Source organism: Panthera leo, chromosome A3 (genome assembly GCF_018350215.1).
Source record: "Panthera leo isolate Ple1 chromosome A3, P.leo_Ple1_pat1.1, whole genome shotgun sequence".
Classification (NCBI taxonomy): domain Eukaryota; kingdom Metazoa; phylum Chordata; class Mammalia; order Carnivora; family Felidae; genus Panthera; species Panthera leo.
Genome location: NC_056681.1, coordinates 90,043,543 through 90,064,416, shown reverse-complemented (window position 1 = coordinate 90,064,416; position 20,874 = coordinate 90,043,543). Strand labels below are relative to the sequence as shown.

Below are 20,874 nucleotides of genomic sequence, written 5' to 3'. Positions count from 1 at the left end.
AATAAACATTAATAAATGGCATTTAAAAAAAATGTCTTCGGAATCAGGAGAGGTGAAAGACTAGCTGATGATGATACATGCAAAGTGATCATTTGGCAACTTCAATTTTTTTTTAACGTCTATTTTTGAGGGAGAGAGTGAGACAGAGCACAAGCGGGGGCAGGGGAGACAGACACACAGACACACACACACACACACACACACACACACACACAGAATCCAAAACAGGTTCCAGGCTCTTGAGCTGTCAGCACAGAGCCAAACATGGGTCCTGAACTCATGAACTGCAAGACCATGACCTGAACCAAAGTCAGACAATTAACCGACTGAGCCACCCAGGCGCCCCATGATTTGGCAGTTTCAAAAGGTCTTATAATCAGGATTTTTTCCAACTTCTTTACTACAATCCACAGTAAGAAATGCATCTTACAACACGACTCGTTATGCACTTACATATATGACAAGTTGGACAAATATTTCCCCTTACTAACACACAAATGCCTCCCTCCCTCTCTCTTTCTGGCAGGTTGCAACCTTGTAAATTGATTTTATAGTCCACTAGTGGGTTGCAAGCCATAGCTGGACACATACACAGCCATGACCTGACTGGAGCAGGACCCACAGCACAGGTACTGACAGCCCCACTCTGCCCACCCAGTCCCTACCTGACCCAGGATTTCCCTTGGGGCTACCCCTGAGGGGGCACAGAGCAGAGCAAGCAAGGCAGTTCAAAACCATAGAGGAACCCTTTGGGTTCTAACGAAGATAAATTCATGAAAGTCTTTAAACATCTGAAGTCTGTCAGTAGACTGTTTCGAGTGACTTTAAGCTTTAGAGAAGTGAACTTAGGCTCAACTTAGGCAAGACTTAAAAATTTTTTTTAACATTTATATATTTTTGCGAGAGAGAGAGAGAGAGAGAGAGAGAGAGAGGGAGGGAGAGAACACAAGCAGGGAAAGGAGCAGAGACACAGAATCTGAAGCAGGCTCTAGGCTCTGAACTGTCAGCACAGAGCCCAACGCTGGGATCAAATCCACCAGCTGGGAGATCATGACCTGAGCTGAAGTCTGAGGCTTAAACAACTGAGCCACCCAGGTGCCCCTAGGGAAGACTTTTAAAACTTAGAGATGCAAATGCACTGAATCTTGTCCCCCCTAACAACCAGAAGGCAGCAAGTCCTTGTCAATGGAGACTTGAAAAAGGAACAAGACAGTTATCAGGCGATTACTGGCAGAGAGGCAGGACAATGCTGGAGGGTGGATGCTAGTTGAGGCGCTTTCAAAATCTCAGTTCAGAAATACCCCAGCTCTAAACCCTTCCAAGCTCTCTCTCTCAATCCTTGCTCCCCTCTGGGCTCCAGCAAGTGCCACTCCAAGGATGTTCCCCAGTGTCTGCTTTTTGTCTGGACCTCTCAACCAACCCCCAGCTGGCTCCAACCTCTGAGACGTGTTACAAGCCGAGTGAGAGCCAGCTTGTCTCAGACAGAACTGAACTCCTCTCCCCACCTACAACAGCCCCTTTTCCAATTTCCTATTCTTGCCGGCATGCTTACGCTCGCCAATGTTCCTAACCCCAACGTCACCCGTGTTCTTCCAGTGTGCCTGGTCACGAGACCCAAACAATTCTAAGTGAGAACACCTCTCTGTTCTATCTCCTCCCTCCCCATTCCTGTCCCCCTAATTTGAGCCTTGGTGTGTGTGCACACTTTCTAATTGTCAACCTGCCAGTGTCCCCTTTAAGCAACTCTATGTGCCCCCAGCCCCCACCTCAGCCACCATCTCTGTTGCTGATGATGCCTCACCCTCCCTCAAGACTCCCAGCACACTCTCAGGCCCAGCAACTATGCTGTGAGGTAGCCCAGGCCACATGCAAAGGCTACCTGCATGACATACCTGCATGAATGTCTGAGCTGACATTCTGAGAAGTCCCAGCCAATAGCTGCATCACCTGCCAAATGTGTGAGTAAAGGAATCCTTCAAGGATTTGAGCCCAGGGGTCAAGTTACCTCCAAGTTTTGAGCCTCCCCAGCTGAGGCCCTAAAAACATCAAGGGCCAGAGCCAAGCTTCCCATGCCATATCCTCCCTGATTTCTGAATCCAAGGGCTCCATGAGCATAATAAAATGATTGCTTTATGCCACTAAATTTTGGGGTGGCATTAAAAACCAGACTGTATTTCGGGAACATTAAGAAGTTTATAAGTGAAAAAAGACAGACTATAAACAAATGCCCCAAAGCACATGAGCGCTGTGAAAACAGTGTGGAACACAGGGTGGGGGGGTCACTTCTATCTGGGCGGGTGGACAGGGGAGTCAGGAAAAGTCTCATTTTGAGGGCACCTGGCTGGCAAAACTACTCTGCAAAGCTATTCCTGTCCCAAATTTACAGATGAAGAAACTGAGGCTCAGAGAGTTTAAGGAACTTGTCCATGATGCACAGGTAGTAGGAAATAAAGCCAGAATTTAGAATCAGGTCCACCTGTCTCCACGCTTCCTCCTTGGAGGTGTTCAAGTGGGAAGCCATGGCAGACAGGCTGTGGAGGATTCAGACACCTGTTGGAAGAATTAATTGTATGCTCATCACCATCTCTCCCAGCCCTGTGGTCCTTGATCTCGAGGTCATGAATTTTGAGCCCCACATTGGGCATAGAGATTACTTAAAAAAAAAAAAAAAAAGATCTCAACTCAAAGTAACCTTGGGGATAGGCAGGTATTTTGGAGGAGGGGGAGGAGAAGGAATTCCTGGAGGAGGGAGAAGCATATGCAAAAGCACAGATTCCTGAGAAGGCCTGCAGGCCCAGGGAAAGGTTAAGCTGGGGAGCACTGCTTGAGCACGAAGTGTGGTGAGGACAGGCCTGTGGCTCACTGCAGAACTGATTTACCTTTTAGGAGGGGCAACCAAATGTCCCCGTGGAACTCAGACTGTAGGCTACAAGGCCGGCGGCCTAAAGACCAGTTAGGAGACGACACCAGGGTAAGGGCCTGAACTGAGTAAGGCAACAGCAGGGAGATGAAGATGAACGACAGTGATGGGAAGAAATGATTAAATGTAGGGGCAAGAAACGGAACCAAGCGCCCCTGATGAAGTCCTTCTTCACCAGTCCTGCCCACCACAGGGTATGAACCAGACCCCACAGTCACCATGCACAGCCACCTTCTGTTGGGGGATCTCTTCCTGGGAGTATGACCAAGTACACTGCAAGCTCCTGCACTAAAGCTCCCATCACACCTTCAGAACCTGGCAGAGTACTCAGTAGATGTTCAGAAAGATCTGCTGCTTCTTCCTCCCAGGAGCTGGCAGCTAGCAGCCTTGAAAAGAGGGTCTGTGAAGCTCTGGGCAGAGCCGGCAGCGGCTCCTCTACTAGGCACCTGGCAACAACGTTCACACTATACACGCCCGTGAAGCTGCCAGTGCCATCAGGAATACCTTTGTCATAAGTGACTTAGGAACCTGACAACTCATCTTGGAACAGCCTGCCCCAACTCTGCCCTCCATAGAAAGGCCCACCAAAAGTGGGCCCCTTCTTATGGCCTCTTTCCAGGTATAAAACCTCGCCTTGGCCTCCACATACCTACCTTATGTGGAGGTAGGGATCCACATACCCTACCTTACCCAGTCCGTTCCCTGCCTCACAGTGTGACTAGCAAGGCTCTGACCCATCCCAAGCTCAGCCTTGTCCAAGCTGGGGGTGCCCCTCAATGGGGGGACAACAGGGGCTTGTTACTACAAGACAGACTAAATGCCCTTCTCAGATCCAAGAAGAGTCTTAATCCCTCACCCCACTTCATGAAGACTTGCCAAGTGCATCCAGCTCTGCCAGCCCATCCTCACGATTCTAACCCTGAGGGACCCACGTCTCCCTCCAGTGGTCTAGGAACCTCTATTGGGATTGGTCCCTGTACCCTGCCTGGTCGGGATTCCCAAGGTTCCTCCCACCTCCCCCTTTACAGCCAACTCCTTCTGCTCCCAATTCCCCATAGCTGGTTCCCCCCGACATCTGCAGGTATTCAACAATAGCCTACCCTCCCCACCTGAGGGGCTCCAGAGAAGTATGGAACCACACCCCCAAACATCTCATTTTGTCTAGAACACAGGGAGAGCGGCAGAAAAATACGACATTTTTCCAAGTCTTTTCTGACTCTCAGACTATCAATACACTGAAACCAAATCAGCAATCCTCTATCGAAAGGAAACAGAAGGAAGGAAGGAAGATAAAGACTACCATCTTGAGAGATCAAAGTCCTCGTTGACCATACCATCTCAGGGCCTCTAGGAAAGGAGGCGTCATAAGAGGCACAGAGTCCAGAGGGTTTTCTGCTGGCCGTCAGCACTTACACACCATGTTAGAAGAAACCTGTCTGGGAAGGTGTATCCAGCCAGGATGAAAAAGTCTGCAGTCAATAAAGGCCAGTGGCTGGGAGGTAGGGCCAGTCTAGGATGCATCCTCTACAGTGGAATCTCCAAGAACGAATTCTCGTGGGATTCCAAGACAGTGGTGGCCGCTCCCCACCCAGCTGGCCAGTAGACCCCACCCACCACTTTCCCCGCCTCTGCCAGCAGCTCAGCTCCTCTGCCCTCCAGCAGCTGTTCAGGGGGTTGGACTTCCCAGCTCCGCCCTTTCCCCCAGTCCTAGAGGTCGGCGGCCAAGCCCTTCCTCCCCTCCCCCAATGTCTCATTGCACAGGGGCTGTGTTTATGGCACGCTCCATCTAGAGGTGATCAATTATTCATCTCTTAAGAGGATTCTCCCCTTCTGGGATTTACTGATGAAACAAATCTGTGAGTGGGGAAGGAGACTTTTAGGGGAGCCCTTTCAGGGGATGTGCGTGTGCGTGTGTGTGTGTGTGTGTGTGTGTGTGTACACTGGCTAGCCCAGTCCCATGTCTGCACTCTCCACACCAAGCTCTCTGCAAACAGCAAATCTCAGGGGTTATGTCTAACTTCTGGAGACTGTCACGTATTGGCAAAGGGTGTTCCTGTATGAGGTGGGGGGAGGCAGTGGCTCTTGTGGTTAGTATGTACATATCAATAAAACACTTTAAAATCTAATTTTGTTTTTCCTACTACAAATTGGATACAGATGCAGCAGATCTCTCAATGGCTCGGATGATGCTTGGGAAAAAGCTGAATTAGACTTGATGACCTCAGACCTAATTCCCTGAACTCACCATATCTGGCAGAAGCACAGGCTGTCACTGTTCATGCCCTCTGCCCCAACAGTAATCAATGTGGTTTCAGGGAAGAAAGGAAGAGAAACTAGGAAAAGTCTAAGGACCCTGATGGAACACTTTTAGACGGGCTGAGCATCACGCTAATTACTGCCCCCTCACTTACTTCCTCCAATCATCATAAACTTCTACAAGATAGAGATGTACCTCCACAGATGAGGACCCTGAACACAGAGAGGCTAAGTAACTTTCCCAAGATCACAAAGCAATCCAGAAGAGCACAGCGATTTTTAACCATTAAGTATTCCTAATCTTACTTCAGGAAATGTAAACAAAATAAGACAATTAAAGAAACAAAAAAGTTACATGTGCCAAAGATTTCCCCTGAAGCATTAACGGTAAAAAATTACAAATACCTTAAGTGTCCCAACAATAGGGGAATGGTTTTAAAGTGCTTTGTTAGTTCTTCTTCACAAAAAGAAAATGGGGAATAAACATATGAAAAAAAAATACTCGACTCCATTAGTAATCAGAGAAATACAAAATAAGACCACTGTGAGACTCCATTTTATATTCTCTATATAGCATTTAGTTTTAGCTTAATTCTGCTGGTATACACTAGAGAAAATTCATCAATGTCCAATCATTCCTAGTCTCACCGGCTATTTTTTTTTTTTTATATTTTGTCTTTTAAGTAGTGTTTTTTTAGTGTTTATTTTTGAGACAGCGAGCGAGAGAGTGAGCGAGTGGGGTAGGGCAGAGAGAGAGGGAGACACAGAATCTGAAAGCAGGCTCCAGGCTTTGAGCTGTCAGCACAGAGCCTGACGCAGGGCTCGAACTCATGAATCGCAAGATCATGACCTGAGCCTAAGCGGGACAGATGCTTAACCGACGGAGCCACCCAGGTGCCCTTCACTGGCTATTTCTGAAATAAGTACTGATACAATGTCCATAGAATATGTTGTTATTTCTTTTATGAATACTTGTCTTAGGCCTTTTCTTCCACATGGCAACCTTTCTTTGGAAAATAAAGTACATAAATATTCATTCTTTCATCCTAATTGTTATTCTGTACATGTATTAGCATGCCTCTTTAGTTTACTTAGGGTAGGACAGGATGCTAAGATATCACTTGAAGTACAATCTTGGTTAATTGGAATCTAGCTTACTCTTATTTTAATAACTTTATTTTAATAAAATGAACAAGATCTCAAAATGAAGAAAAAAAAGACTGTTTAATTCATATTTTGCCCTCACCAGTTACTAGCTGTGTGAACTTCCACAAGTTAGTTAACCTGTGTCTCATTTCTCTATCTGTAAATCTGGGGTTAAAAGTTAACCTCTCTGTGCCTTTGTTTCCTCATCTGTATATCAGGGGTTAATAACAGTACCTAACCTCACAAGGTTGTCATGATTAAACAAATTAACACGTGAAAAACACTTACAATAGTACCAGGTACCTAATAAGCCCCATGAAAGGGTACTTTTGTTTCACATGAAGTGCTGGTGGGGTTTAGCAGGAATTTTTTTTCTCACACACCACTAGTAGAGGGCAAAACAGAAGAACCATTTTGGAAAGGTTTGTGGCGTTTCTTTTAATGTTAAACATACCCATACCCCATCATCTTGCAATTCCACTCCCAGAGAAACTCTGCACACATGCATCAGGAGATGTGTACTCAAGGGTTCATCGCAGCATTACAAATAAAAACCAAATTGTGGAAATACTTTTAAGTGCCCACCAACCAGAGGGACAATAGAATATTATACAGCAGTGCAAACAAATGAACCACAGGAACACAAACAAATCTCAGAAACTACACCGAGTTAAAAAAAAAAAAAAAAAAGTAAGCCTCGGAAGACTATATATAGACTACCAATTCTACAAAGCTCAAACAAAAAAATAAAATTAAATGTATTGTATAAGATTTAATAAAATGTATGTAATTAAAACTTGTTTTTAAAGCAAGGGAATGATAAACACAAAATTCAAGGGATTGGTAACCTCTGGAGGTAAAGAAGGGGTACAGGGCTAGGGGAAACACCCAGGTGGTTTCAGTGATGTTGGCAATGTTCTAGTTTTTATCTTGGGTAGGTACTTCACATGTGTGCATTATCATGCTTTATCTGTTTAACGTACGTAAAACACTAGGTCAAGTATGTTTCAAATAATATGTGAGAGTGCTCGCTTTGGTAGCACATACTAAAATTGGATACAGAGAAGATGAACATGCTCCCTACCCAAGGATGACACCCAAATAATACATAAGAACAATTATAATACATACTACTTCATCAGTACATGTATAACTGCTCAAAACAATAAAAAAAATAAGAACGTTTTGGGGTGCCTGGGTGGCTCAGTCGGTTAAGGGACCGATTCTTGCTTTCAGCTCAGGTCATGATCTCAGAGTTCCTGAGCTCCAGGGCCAGGATGTCCAACAGCCTAGCGTTTGCTCAGGGCTATGCTACAAGTGCAGAGCCTGCTTGGGATTCTCTTTCTCCCTCTCTCTCTGCTCCTGCCCAGCTCACGCTTGCATGCTCTTTCTCTCAAAATAAATAAGCAAACGTTAAAAAAAAAAAAGAACATTTTTATAAAAACACAGGGAAATGTCTTAAATGAAAAAAGAAACTCAAGAATGTACTTGTACTCATAAATAGATGCTTCCTGAGGGTTTTTATGACGGGGAAGTGTTTATACACTATTTGAAGTGGAAAAACGAAACAAGATTCAAAATATTGCCCAATTTAAGAATTCAGTTCTGTCCACAATGCACGCTTGTGCACACACACAAAACACCAAGGGAAAATACGCAGAAATGTTAACAATGCTCATCGCATGGTAGTATAGAATGGGAATATTTTCTTGTTCATAGTCTCCTCTCCATAATTCATTTGAAGTATCAGATTTTTATTTAAGGGGAAAGTGTTAGAATAGAGTAGGTACAACACACCTGAAACCTCACACACACTAGGCTTGAACAAAGACTGGAAGGGGGCTTCAGGGAGAGGAATTTGTGGATGAAGTTTCCTCTTGCTATTTCTGTTGCTACGGAGTTGTATTACCCATCTCCCCAACACACACACACACACACACACACACAGGGAGGGAGAGGGGGGAGGGAGGGAGAAAGTAGGAAAAATCCTACAAGATGAGCGCACTCTGAAGGGGAAAACTGGGTGTGGGTGAGGTGGGGTGAGGAGCCTGAAGTTCCCCGCCCATCAAAAGTTCTCTGTAGCTCGGTGTGCTCCCACCAAGGTCCAAGGTAAAGCCCCACCACGCAGCGCCCGCACGGAAGCCTCCTCCCCCAGCAGCGCCATCCTCCGCCAGAGCGACCCGGCAGCTGGCGAGGTGCGTGCTGGGTGGGGGCGGGGAGCCCAGTGCAGGCACCGCCCCCTGATCTGTGGCCAACGCGGCCAGCTCTCCCGACGGAAGCCCCTGCCTCGAGCAGCCGGTGGCGGCCCGGCCAGGGGCCAGCGGGGAGGAAATCGAGCCGACCACATCTGAGGCCTGGCGAAAGGCGCAGCAGCTGCCTCCGAAGCCGCCAGCGCACGAGAACCAGGGCAGGACGAAGAGGCGGCTCCTTGGCCAGACAGCAAAACACACACACACACACACACACAAACACACACACACGCACACGCATACACGCACACGCACGCACGCGCCCCTCCAGCAGCCGCTGGGGCCATCGGCCAAGCCACGCAGTGCACGTCCAGACAAGCCCCCATCAACCCCCAGCGAGGCTGGGCACTCCCACAGCTCCACCCACCCGACTGCCCATACCCGGTTCTCACCACCCACCTCCCACCCCCAAGACTAAACGTGGAGGAAATGAGAAAGCAAACCCGCCACCACCACAGTCTGCTGAGCACCAACCCTGACCAACAGCCCCATGCACTTTCCCTAAAGGTACCCCAAAGCGTACAAAACCTACTGGCCCTTCAGGTGTACCAAAGGACAAGGCTGATGATGAGAGCAGCTAACAGTTTTGAAGGTCTCGTGTGAAACCGTGGATTAAGCAAGTACTTTCATGTCCAAATGTAACCTTTTCAAGTCTTCCAACAACCCAACATCCATTTTAGTGGATAAGCAAATAAATGAGGCACAGTTAAGGAACATACTCCAAGGCTCAACGCTGGTGAGAGGCAAAGCCCAATCTAACAGCGCAGGGAAGTGTGCATGCCCCTGGCCAAGTTTCTCATCTATTAGAGAACGAGCTCCCTTATGTGCAGGAGAGTCTCACAATCCATGGATTTCAGCCTCCCTCAGACCCCTGTCAAGTGAGTTTGCCCCCAGTCATTCCTTTCTCAAGGACTCAAGAGGCCTTACATTTTTTCATTCAACAACAACAACAACAACAAAAACTTTAAGCCACCACCCAAAAATCTGGAGGAAAAGTAAATTTTGGCAGAGGGGCCTCCAGCCATCAGTCATTAAGACTGACTTCCCATGGTTGGCTAGGAAATGGAAAGGGGTGGGGGTGGCACTGCCACTTAGAAAAGCCTGGTGATGGGAAATTAGGGAATGCAGCTAAATTCTATTTATCCTAAACCCCTGGGGGAAAAAAAATCACTCAACACATCTCAGTATAAAGTCTCATTTACACTACTTCTTTTTGGTTTCAATGGTAAAAATAAGCAAATAGGTAGATAGGTAAGTAGGCAGATACATGTATCAAAGGCAATAAAGATCCTGCCATCTCGCTCCTAGGAATTCAGGTTTATAAATTTGCACTTCAAAAAATGTTCTCTACACATTAGTGAAAATTGAAAACTCTGGATGAGGGGAACAGTTTGGTACATTATAACACAACTCAATGGAATATTATACAGTCATCAAAAACCATAAAGTATGAACACCAAGGAAATGCTAAAATGGACAGTAAAAATAGAATACCACACTATATGAAGGTTATTACTACAACTATGTAAAACCATGCAGAAAAATGACAAAAGAGGGAAGACAGTCTTTTTAAAAAGCAGAAACAGCTAGAGTGGCCCCATAGAATAATAAAATTTCACCTACTGATGCCATCAGCACATCATAACAATCACAGCTGTCATACATGCATACATATGTATTAATTCACGTATCCTTCCAACAAACGCATGTTGAGTACTTACAACATGAATGCTACTTTTAGGCACCAGGGACGCAGCAGTGAATGAGCAGTCTCTGCCTCATGAACAGAGACTTTTTAGATGTTTGGATTTGTCTTAGATCTCATTCAAAGGAAAGTTCCTTTAGGACAGACCCGTGCCACTATCTCTAAAATGTGCATGGCAGCATTAATCTATGGTATGCACTCTGTGGCTTTGAATAGGTGATGAAAGCATTGAAAACTGATACTAATTACGAGTTTATCTCTGAATGAAGCTGCCCTTTGTGCAGTTACTGTTAGAATATCACAGCCACTCTAAAACTCATTACAGAGCCAAGGAAAACTCTGGTGGATGACCCAAAAGAATAAAGAGAGGTCCTAAAAATAGAATGATAAGAAAGGTAAAGAAGAGGTTCAACAGAAGACGCTGAGGGAGGTGGAAGAACAGGAGTTTCTGTCCCTGAAAAGTGGAAAGTAAGTAAAAACTAGGAGCTCCCATTTCCCAGAGACAACTACAGTTTACATCTGGTGCCTTTTTTTCCTATGTAACATGTACTTCGTTTATAAAATTGGGATCACTGGGGGCGCCTGGGTGGCTCAGTCGGTTAAGCGGCCGACTTTGGCTCAGGTCATGATCTCGTGGTCCGTGAGTTCGAGCCCCGCGTCGGGCTCTGTGCTGACTGCTCAGAGCCTGGAGCCTGTTTCAGATTCTGTGCCTCCCTCTCTCTGACCCTCCCCCGTTAATGGTCTGTCTCTCTCTGTCTCAAAAATAAATAAACGTTAAAAAAAATTAAAAAATTAAAATTAAAAAAAATAAAATAAAATTGGGATCACTGAATATATTCGGGGTTTTTAAATTGTTTTTTAATTTCGGTTTTAAATAAATTCGGGGTTTCTTCCCTTACTGTATCATAGGTATTTTCATAGTGTCAACTCTTCTTCAAGAGTTTCACTGCGGACAGCTGCACTGCCTTCCCTGGCACGTTTGTGGGGTACACACACACACGGTGTACGTATATGGCACACACGCAGGGCATACATAGAGCCCCTCAAGTGAATGCCGAGGTTCCCTTGTGTTTTTGTTGCATTCCCATGGCACAGACTGACTACGGGGGTAGTTTCTTTCCTTATCCTCCTGCCTCTGTTTGGGGTTGTGATTCCTCTGAGGACAGGAATGGACAGTTGGCACAAGTCAGGGCTCTGGTCAGCTGAACGGGTAGACGCTACCAGCCCCAAAGGCTGTAGGTAACAACCCTGACAACAAGTAGGATTTAACTCACGTTAGTACAAGCGTTTCATCTCATTTCAGTGACAGTTCACTAGTTATGTCTCTGATCTGCCTTTGGGGAGGAATATTACACAGCCATAAAAAGGAATGATGTCTTGGTACATGGTACAACATAGATGAACCTTGAAAATATCACATTAAGTGAAAGAAGTCAGACACGAAAGGCCACATACTGTATGACTGCATTTACATGAAATGTCCAGATTAGGCAAATCCATAGAGACAAAAAGACTAGGGGCGCCTGGGTGGCGCAGTCGGTTAAGCGTCCGACTTCAGCCAGGTCACGATCTCGCGGTCCGTGAGTTCAAGCCCCGCGTCAGGCTCTGGGCTGATGGCTCGGAGCCTGGAGCCTGTTTCCGATTCTGTGTCTCCCTCTCTCTCTGCCCCTCCCCCATTCATGCTCTGTCTCTCTCTGTCCCAAAAATAAAATAAAAAACGTTGAAAAAAAAAAAAAAAAAAGACTAGTGGTTGCCGGAGAACAAGGATGAGGTAAATGCTACTGAGTAGTTTCTTTTTGAGGTGATGAAAATGTTCTGAAAGAGAAGTGATGGTTGCACAACTCTCAATATACTCAAAACCACTGAATTATACACCTTACATGGTATGTGAATTAAATCACAATAAAACTTTAATTAAAAAAAAATCTTTTCAAGAAAACCTACATCTCCATTTCTGTAAGAAGCTTCAGGACAAAAGCAGAAACAACATGTGCTCAAGAGAGGATGGCTGAGCTGGTGAGCCCACTGCAAAGGTGAAGGGTAAGGGACAGAGGAATGTCAGGAACCTTAATGGAAACTCTTCTTTGTAACTCTTTCACAAGGATCTGACACTTCCTTTATTTCCCCATTGGGTCACAGTGAAAGTGAAAACAAGGGAGGTCTTAACTCGGGGTGAGTGCTGGTGGTCAGGAGGGGGAGACCACCTTCCACTCCACCACCACACTTAGAAAGGAAAAGCTCTTCAGCACAGCAGGGGCATGGTACCTCCTATGAGGCGCAGAAAGCAGGCTGGTGTGGCCACGAGCTGTGTGCTGAGAAAGAAAGAGATGGCCACTGAAGATGCATAGGAAGGGCCCCCAAAACCAAGAATCACTGACATAAACTCCACTGATCAGCTGAGCAGTCTTAGGCAACAGTCATGACATATAGGTTGGTTCAAAAGGTCCTTACTGAAGAAGGAGGAAAACAAGAATGAGAAGAAGAAGAAAAATTGGGAAAGGGTATCTGCAAGGGGTTGAGTAAAATTAAAGCAAATAAGACAGAGAATATACATTAAGCAATCAGCATGCCCTTAAAAAGTGTAATGCAAACCATTTTGTTGAAAACACGAATCATGTTTTTAATATCCACAATATAAGAGGGTACTGCTACTGCCAGATAACCTTGCAGTCAACTACCTGCTAAGTGTTCCCCCTGTCATGTGAATGACTGCTCTAGAACCTCCCCGGGAGGAGCTGGGGCAGGTGAGCAGGTGACTTACATCCTCAGGCCCAGCTTCAAGACATATCCCGAGCTCCCACTTCGGCTGGAGATGAACAAGTCCTAGCCACCAACCCCAAAACTGCCAGGGGAGGGAGATTAAAAATCACATCCCCAACCCGAGGGTGTCACTCCTCAGAAAGCAGCTGCCGTGCCCCACCCAAGGCCACAATCCTTGCTCCTCAGCTTGTTCTCAAGGGAAAGGCTGGACCAGTTTTAAAGTCCCTCTGTCTCCCCAGCTATGGCCTTGATCTCTGGCCAACACCGAATCAGCTAGGAAAGGGGTGGGGGTGGGGCGCTGTGGCCTAGCACTACAAAGACAGAGGGGCAAAGCCAAAGGCAGAAGGCGGCAGGTGGCTGATGATAAAGTCCTAGCAGCAAGGTATTCACCTGGAGCTGGGGGGCATGTGAGCAGGACAGCACTTCAGCAGAGATACCAGCTGGCCAGCCCCGCTTTTCTAAGATTGTCTTATATAAGCCCTGGATAAGTCATTTTATCTCTAGGCCTCAAATTCCTCATCCACTTTTAAAAAATTCTTTATAAATGTCAGGAAAATCTGAGGATCTGCTCTAGATTGAAGGAGACAAAGAAACCTGAGCACACAGAATATGTGTGACCTGGGTTTGTTTTTTTTCCTACAAAAGGTTGTGACAATGGGGAAAATTTGAACAAAGCCTATAGATTAGTTTATTAATGTTAATGTTAGTGTTTGTAAAGTCTGTAGATCAGGTCTGTAGCAGTAGTGTATCTATGTTAATTTCCTGAGTTTGATCATGGCACTGCAGTTATTTATGTGATTTTAGAAAATTCACATTCGGGACACCTGGCTGGATCATTTGGTAGAACATGTGACTGTTGATCCTGGGGTTGTAAATTCAAACCCCATGTTGGGTGTGGAGATTACTTAAAAAATAAAATCTAAAAAAAACAAGAAGAAGGGGCACCTGGGTGGCTTAGTTGGTTAAGAATCAGATTCTTGATTTCAGCTCAGGTCATTATTTAATGGTTTGTGAGTTCGAGCCCCACACTGGGCTCTGCACTGAGGGCAAGGAGCCTGCTTGGGATTCTTGGGATTCTCGGTCTCCCTCTGTCTCTGCCCCTCCCCCGCCTGCATGCATGCTCTAGCTCTCAAAAATAAATAAATAAACATTAAAAAAGAAAATCCACACTCAAGTAGTTAGAAGTGAAAGGCATCATGTCTGCTACTTACTTTCAAATGGTTCAAATAAAAATTACAGAGAAAAAGAAAACAAAGCAAATGTAGTAAAATGTTAACATTTGGAAATCTGAGTGAAGAGAATTCTTTGTATGATCCTTGCAACTCTTCTGAAACTCTGAAAGTATGCCAAAATTAAAATAGTTTTTAAAAGAATTATGTTACTAGATGATTGCTAAGACTCTTCTAGTTTCTGTAAAAAGGTAACATTCTCCACATTTTACAGACAAGGAACAGGAAACAGGAAGAGGTCAGCTCCTCAGCAGCAGGAGGGCTCTACAACTAGAGTCTCTGACTCAAGTCCTCCCTCCATCCAACCCCCAGATCTTCCTACCAGCAAGGGACAATGAGCCCCAGACACCACCCCAGATACTGGACAAGAACCTCAGAGCATAAGGCAATTAAGAAAGGGGCCACCTGGACAATGTCCGGGAGGCTGTCAAGAGAAGCAGAAAGCTTCGGAAAACAGACCACCCTGCTCTCCTCCCAAGATCCCTTCCCTCCACATGCACAGGGCACAGACAGTTCCTCTCATGCACACCCCACGGCTAACCAGAGGCTTCAGCAACACGAGTGCACAAACTCCACCAGAACACAGCCTGGACAGACAAGCAGGGCAGCCCTCAGCCCCTCTGACGAAAATAACACAACATCTGGAAATCCTGTCCATCTCCTAAATAAATCTAGGGTCAAGGGGGGAAAAAGAAATAAAAATCACAATTACACTGATTTACTATTTATGCTACCTGTATGGGTCATGGTAAGTATGTACATTAACTATCATTAGTATATAAACTGATATGGGTATAAAAATAGAGTGGTTTCTGTGGAAAAAAGTCACAACTGCAGATGTGAAGATTAATGTCAATGAAAACAACTATTAACAGGGAAAAATTCTATATCCTTCTAAAACTGCTTCTATAAATAACTCTTGGTAAATATGAAGGAAATAAGTTAAGGCTCAATCCAAGAAGTTAGAAAATAAAAACTTTAAAAATGTAGGAAAGGAGCACCTGGCTGGCTCAGTCGGAGGAACATGCTGCTTTTGATCTCAGGGTCGTGAGTTTGAGCCCCATGTGGGATGTAGAGATTACTTAAATAAAACTTTAAAAAAATAAAAATAAATAAAAATGTAGGAAAAAGGAATCAGTAGACAGAAATAGTTGATTAGAAAACAAAATGTAGTAGTATTTATAAATGGAATCTAAGAGATGGCTCTCCAAAAGGCCATTAAAATAAACAAACTTCTGGCAAAGCGATCATTTGAAAAATAAAAATATAAATAAACAGGGCTGAGTTGCCTGGGTGGCTCAGCTGGTTAAGCGTCTGACTTTGGCTCAGTTCATGATCTTACGGTCCGTGGGTTCAAGCCCCGCATTGGGCTCTGTGCTGATATCTCAGAGCCTGAAGCCTGCTTGGGATTCTTCTGTGTGTGTGTGTGTGTCTCTCTCTGACCCTCTGCTGCTTGTGCTCTCTTTCTCTCTCAAAAATAAATAACATCAAAAAAATTTTTTTTAAATATATATAGGGGTGCCTGGTTGACTCAGTCGGTTAAGCGTTGGACTTTGGCTCAGGTTATCATCTCACAAGCCCCATGTTGGGCTCCATGCTGACAGCTCAAAGCCTGGAGCCTGCTTCAGATTCTGTGCCTCCTTCTCTCTCTGCCCCTCCCCTAGCTCATGAGCACGCTCTCCCTCTCTCTCTCTCTCCAAAATAAACAAACATTAAAAAACATTTTTTAAAAAATATATATAAACAATGTTGGAAATGTGAAAAGGAATATAACTATTATCAGTAAATAAGACATGAAATGCATTACTAAAAGCTTTGAAAATATTAATGAAAGGACAATTTTCTAAGAAGAGGTAGAAGTATTGAAAGTATCAATCACCAGACAAGTAGAAATGTATCAGAGAACTACCTCCCCCCAAAAGGGCACCAGGCCCAGTAGTTATTACATTATTTTTCTAGCTCATAAAAATGGTGATCTCTTTTATTCTTTCGTTTAATTCTCCCAGATCCCTATGAGGTAAGCACTATCTCTCTGTTTCACAGAAAAGGAATCCAAGGGCTCAGAGAGGCTAAAGCATTGTCTCTAAGTCACTGAGCCACACGTGGCTAACCTGGGACTCAATCCCACAGCCTGACATTTCTGGGGTAAAGCCCAGAAAATTCTGTGTTCCAAAATGCTCAAGCACCTCTGTGATCAGCCAGGGTTAGAAACTTCTGGGCCCTTGCTACTTCGAGTGTGGTCCAACAAATAGGAGCATCAACCCCACCTGAAAGCTTGTTAGAAATGCAGAATCTCCTCTCTCTCTGGCCCCTCCCTCCCCCACTCAGAAAAAAAGAGAAAGAAAGAAAAAGGAAGGAAGGAAGAAAAAGAAAGAAAAGAAAAGAAAAGAAAAAGAAATGCAGAATCTCAGGCCCCACCCCAGACCTGCTGCATCGGAAAATGCATTGTAAAGAGATTCCCAGGTGATCTGGATGAACATTAAAATGTGAGAAGCACTGGTCTGTCCTGTATCCACCTGCCCAATCTCCTTCAATTCCTTTTAAAATCTGCAAAAACAGTGCCTATTCTGTGTAGCACAACCAAAAATATCAGTCAATAAATCAACTGACAAACAACCGGAACTAGATTTGGTCGTATAACCATGTACAAAAAAAGTGCGACAAAATAAAACATTAAAAAATTAAAAGAAATGTGTAACATTTATCAAGGTCTGATAAAGACTTAATGCCACTAATATATGAAACTCTTACTAACCCATAACAAAACGCCAAAATATGGGCAAAAGAAATCAAAATATATTCACATAGAAGTGCCAATCCAACTAAACACAGCAATAAGAGATTTCAAATGTTATGCCAATTTTTATACCAATTAAAAAATAAAGGTTTTAAAACAAATATGTATTATTTTGTTGATAATCAGGGGGAAAATCAATAAAGACGTTAAAAATTAAAAAAAAAAAAAACCATATATATGATTGTTCTAGAAACACCAAAATATTAACAGGAATTCTAAGTGGTAAAATTATAGATGTTTCATTTTCTCCATTTGTTTATCTGAACTTCCTAGTTTTTCTGCAATGAATCTGTATTCTTTGTGACAACAACAAAAATGTTTTACCTATTTCCTACAGCCTGACTTTATTCTGAAATTTAACAGCTTTTACACTTAGTCTCTCTTGGCTTTTCACGAGCCTTTGAACAATATTTGGCCTTTTCACAAATCAGTCTTACAGGCATGCCTCTCAATCATCAAGTGCTGGAACCCCAAATAAACAGAGCTTTTTTACATTACTCTGCACCCTGGCAATACTCCAACCCCAGTGGGCACGGGAATCGCCTGTAGGAAGGCGGCTACAGATGCAGACCCCCAGGTCCTACCCTTAGAGATCAACCCTGTGTGTCCACAGAGGGGATATGGACACAGGTGGTCCCCCAACTACCTTTTGAGAAGCCCCCCAGCCTGCCAACAACCCTATGGGAGGGTAAGTGCAAAAAAGGGGAAAGTCTCAACTGGTTTAGAAATTGGGTGAACAGAGGGTCTTACAGGTTGTCAGGCGACAGGGTTCTCTTTCCACCCCTCTCCCTGCCGTGTGAGCACACAGGCTTGACCAGTCAACGGTCAATGCTTCTGCTCTTTAAAGAGGGCAACAAGTGGGCAGGGGTAGGAAAAGCCTTCTCCAACAGGTGAGCTGAAGCCCTGAGGAGCCCTGCGTCGCAGCCTCCCTGCCAGAATGCGCTCTGCTCCGGGAGAAGGCATTTGGAACGGCTCCACGGGTTCACGAAGGTCCATCTGTCAGAGTTTCTGCTCGGCACCCTGAGAAGGCAGCTCCTCCAGAGCTGGCAAAGATGCAGCCTGGCTGCCACGAGGGACCCTGAGACCTGGCATGGCACTGGCGGGGCCCGTGATGACCTCCTGCAGCCCTGGGGCTGCTCCCCTGCCCTAGGTGGGCAGTAGGAGAGGGAGTAAGGCACGGGTGGGGTGGGGGCCCAGGGAAGTACATCCCCTCCCTCCTGGACCTCTTGGGCATCCCTTGGTTCCACTGTTTCCCAGGGGACTCTGGCAGAAGAGCCAGAGAAAGGGCTGCTCTCAGCTATGCCGCCTGAACATGAGAGAGGAGGATGAGCACAGACCACTGGCTAAATGCGAACCGTTCACCGCTGCTGCAAACACAACCTGGTGACACACTGAACCAGATGCACCACGGCTGTTACTGAGATTGGGAAGCTCACAGCCCACCTCTAACTGGCGTTTCTTTTACATACACAAGCCGAGTTGAGCCCTCCCCCACCTTCTTTTTAGGCAGGAATCTGACAGCAGCAGGGATTCCCACGCCTCCCAGTCTGTAGCCTGGTGCCCCGGGGAAGGAGGTTCACAGGTCCCGGTGGACACAGCCCTTCCTAGGCAGGCAGGCAGCTCCAACTCCATCCTCGTTCTTGGGGCAGCAGAGACCAGGGACCAGCTCCTATGGCACGAGTGCCATGGGGTCAGGACAGAGGGGCTTGCGCTGGCCAGCTCCATCAAGAGCTAGTGCCTCTCTAGGGGCACCTGAGTGGCTCAGTCAGCTAAGTGTCCGACTCTTGATTTTGGCTCAGGTCATGATCTCACACTTTGTGCGATCGAGCCCCACAGGGGATCTGCACTGACAGCGCAGAGCCTGCTTGAGATTCTGTCGCTCCCTCTCTCTCTGCACCTCCTCCACTCGAGTGTACTCGCATGCACACGTGTGTGCTCTCTCTCTCTCTCTCTCAAAAATAAATAAACATTAAAAAAAACCTAGCGCCACTCATTCCCCAATTACAAGAAGAAGCTTAAAATGCAAACGTGATGGGAAGGATTAGCACATTGATAGGCTTTACCTAGAAGATATTTGATGGAAGTCTTAGACTCTGGAGAACAGTAGGGCAAAGAAGAAAGATGCCAGCTTCCTCAAGAAAGGAGACCAGGCACACAGAAGTGGAGCCAATTTCACAAGTGGTCTTTATAAGCTCCACTCTCAGCCTCCATGAATCTCCATCCCCAAAGAGCAGCCGCAGGTAAGTCTGTGTTTTATGCTACCTTCAGGTGTCTGGGAACCGAGAAGGCAAGTCTCCCTACTAGTTAGTACTAATGAGAGTTAATGACAAGTGGGCTGTTGGTCTCAGGGTAATTATAAGGTGTGGGTTCACAGGACTCCTCCCTAATGTCTGCCTGTGGGAAAACAGCCCAGGACCTTCTTTTTGCCGTGGGGATCAGGCAGGTGCCCCATCTCTGTTATCCAGCTCACAGCCTCCAGGCTTGCAGCCAGGGCTGCTTTAGATTCTGCTCCTCAGACTGGCCCAGGTTGTCACACTTTGAGGAGGTGAAGCTCATTGCCTCTCTCATCAATTTGGTTCTACAGCCTTCATTAAAAGGATTTACTGCATGCTAGGCTTTGTGCCAGGTACTGGGAAACGAAATCGAGTAAGAAGAGCACCTCACCACAGAAACTCATACGAGGCCCTAAAGTACTGTTGCAGAGGTACCAACTTCGTGCATGGGGAATGGGGTAATGAGGGAACGAGGGGCTGCTGGCGCCCAGGGAGTGGGAGTGTTAGGGACCGTATCACAGAGCAGGGGACAAAAACCAGAACATTTCCACTATGTAATGTGTAACACAGGGGCACCTGGCTGGCTCAGTCGGAGGAGCATGCGACTCTTGATCTCAGGAATGTGAGTTCAAGCCCCATGCTGGGAGTAGAGATTACTTAACTAAATAAAAGAATTTTAAGAGTGTAATAGAAAAAGTCTCATTCAGTACAGCAATAACAAGACCTACAACATCCTAGAAATGAACCTAATGAGAAGTGTGTAAGAGCCAAAACTTTAAAACTCGGGTGGACACACAAAAAAGACTAGAATAGATGGAAAGATATAATTCCCATTTCCTGGATACAAAGACTCATTGTAAAGCTCTCCACTCTCCCCCAAATAACCTATAAATTCCATGTAATTCCAACAGAAAAATCACATTTTTCACAGAACTTGACAAGTTGTTTATAAACTTACTTGGAAAAGGAAATACAAAAGAAAAGCCAAAAAAAAGTGGAAAAAATGAGTTTTGGTTTTTTTTTAACCCAACTGTTATATAAAAACTGCAGTAATTAAGACAATAAAATACTGACATAGAATCAGACAAATACTTCAATGGAACTGAAGAGAGGCCCATGAGTGTGTAAGGTAGAATTATAAACCATTTGGGAAACTGTAAATATTCAATGAATAAGTTAGAGATAATAGGCTTTCTATCTGAGAAAAATTCAATCCCTATCTTAAATCATATACAAAAATTAATCTTGAACAAGTGACCAAAAAAACATATGTACAAATAGGTAAATTACCACATCATTTATAATTGCAAAAAAATGGAACTGTACATGTCCACCAATAGGAGTCAATTTAATTACAACCAACCTGTAAAATGAAAGATTCCACAGCCTCTTAAAAGGCTAAAAGAGACATACTGCCATGGAAGGACATCCTTCCATGGTAAAGTAGTAAGCTCAGATACTCATTCTAAAGTCTAGAAAGATATGTATGAATTATTAATAGAGATTACAATAGGATGGAGGAGAAATAGCAATCTTCAG

At 45.0% G+C, this 20,874-nt stretch overlaps 1 protein-coding gene and 1 pseudogene across 3 annotated transcripts in view; one reads left to right on the top strand and one right to left on the bottom strand.

The window, feature by feature from the left end:
* TET3 (tet methylcytosine dioxygenase 3) overlaps positions 1 to 20,874 on the bottom strand; it is a 105,070-nt gene that overhangs the window by 56,840 nt on the left and 27,356 nt on the right. The gene's annotated exons all lie outside the window — the stretch shown is intronic.
* Positions 7,349 to 7,447, top strand: LOC122216721 (annotated as a pseudogene).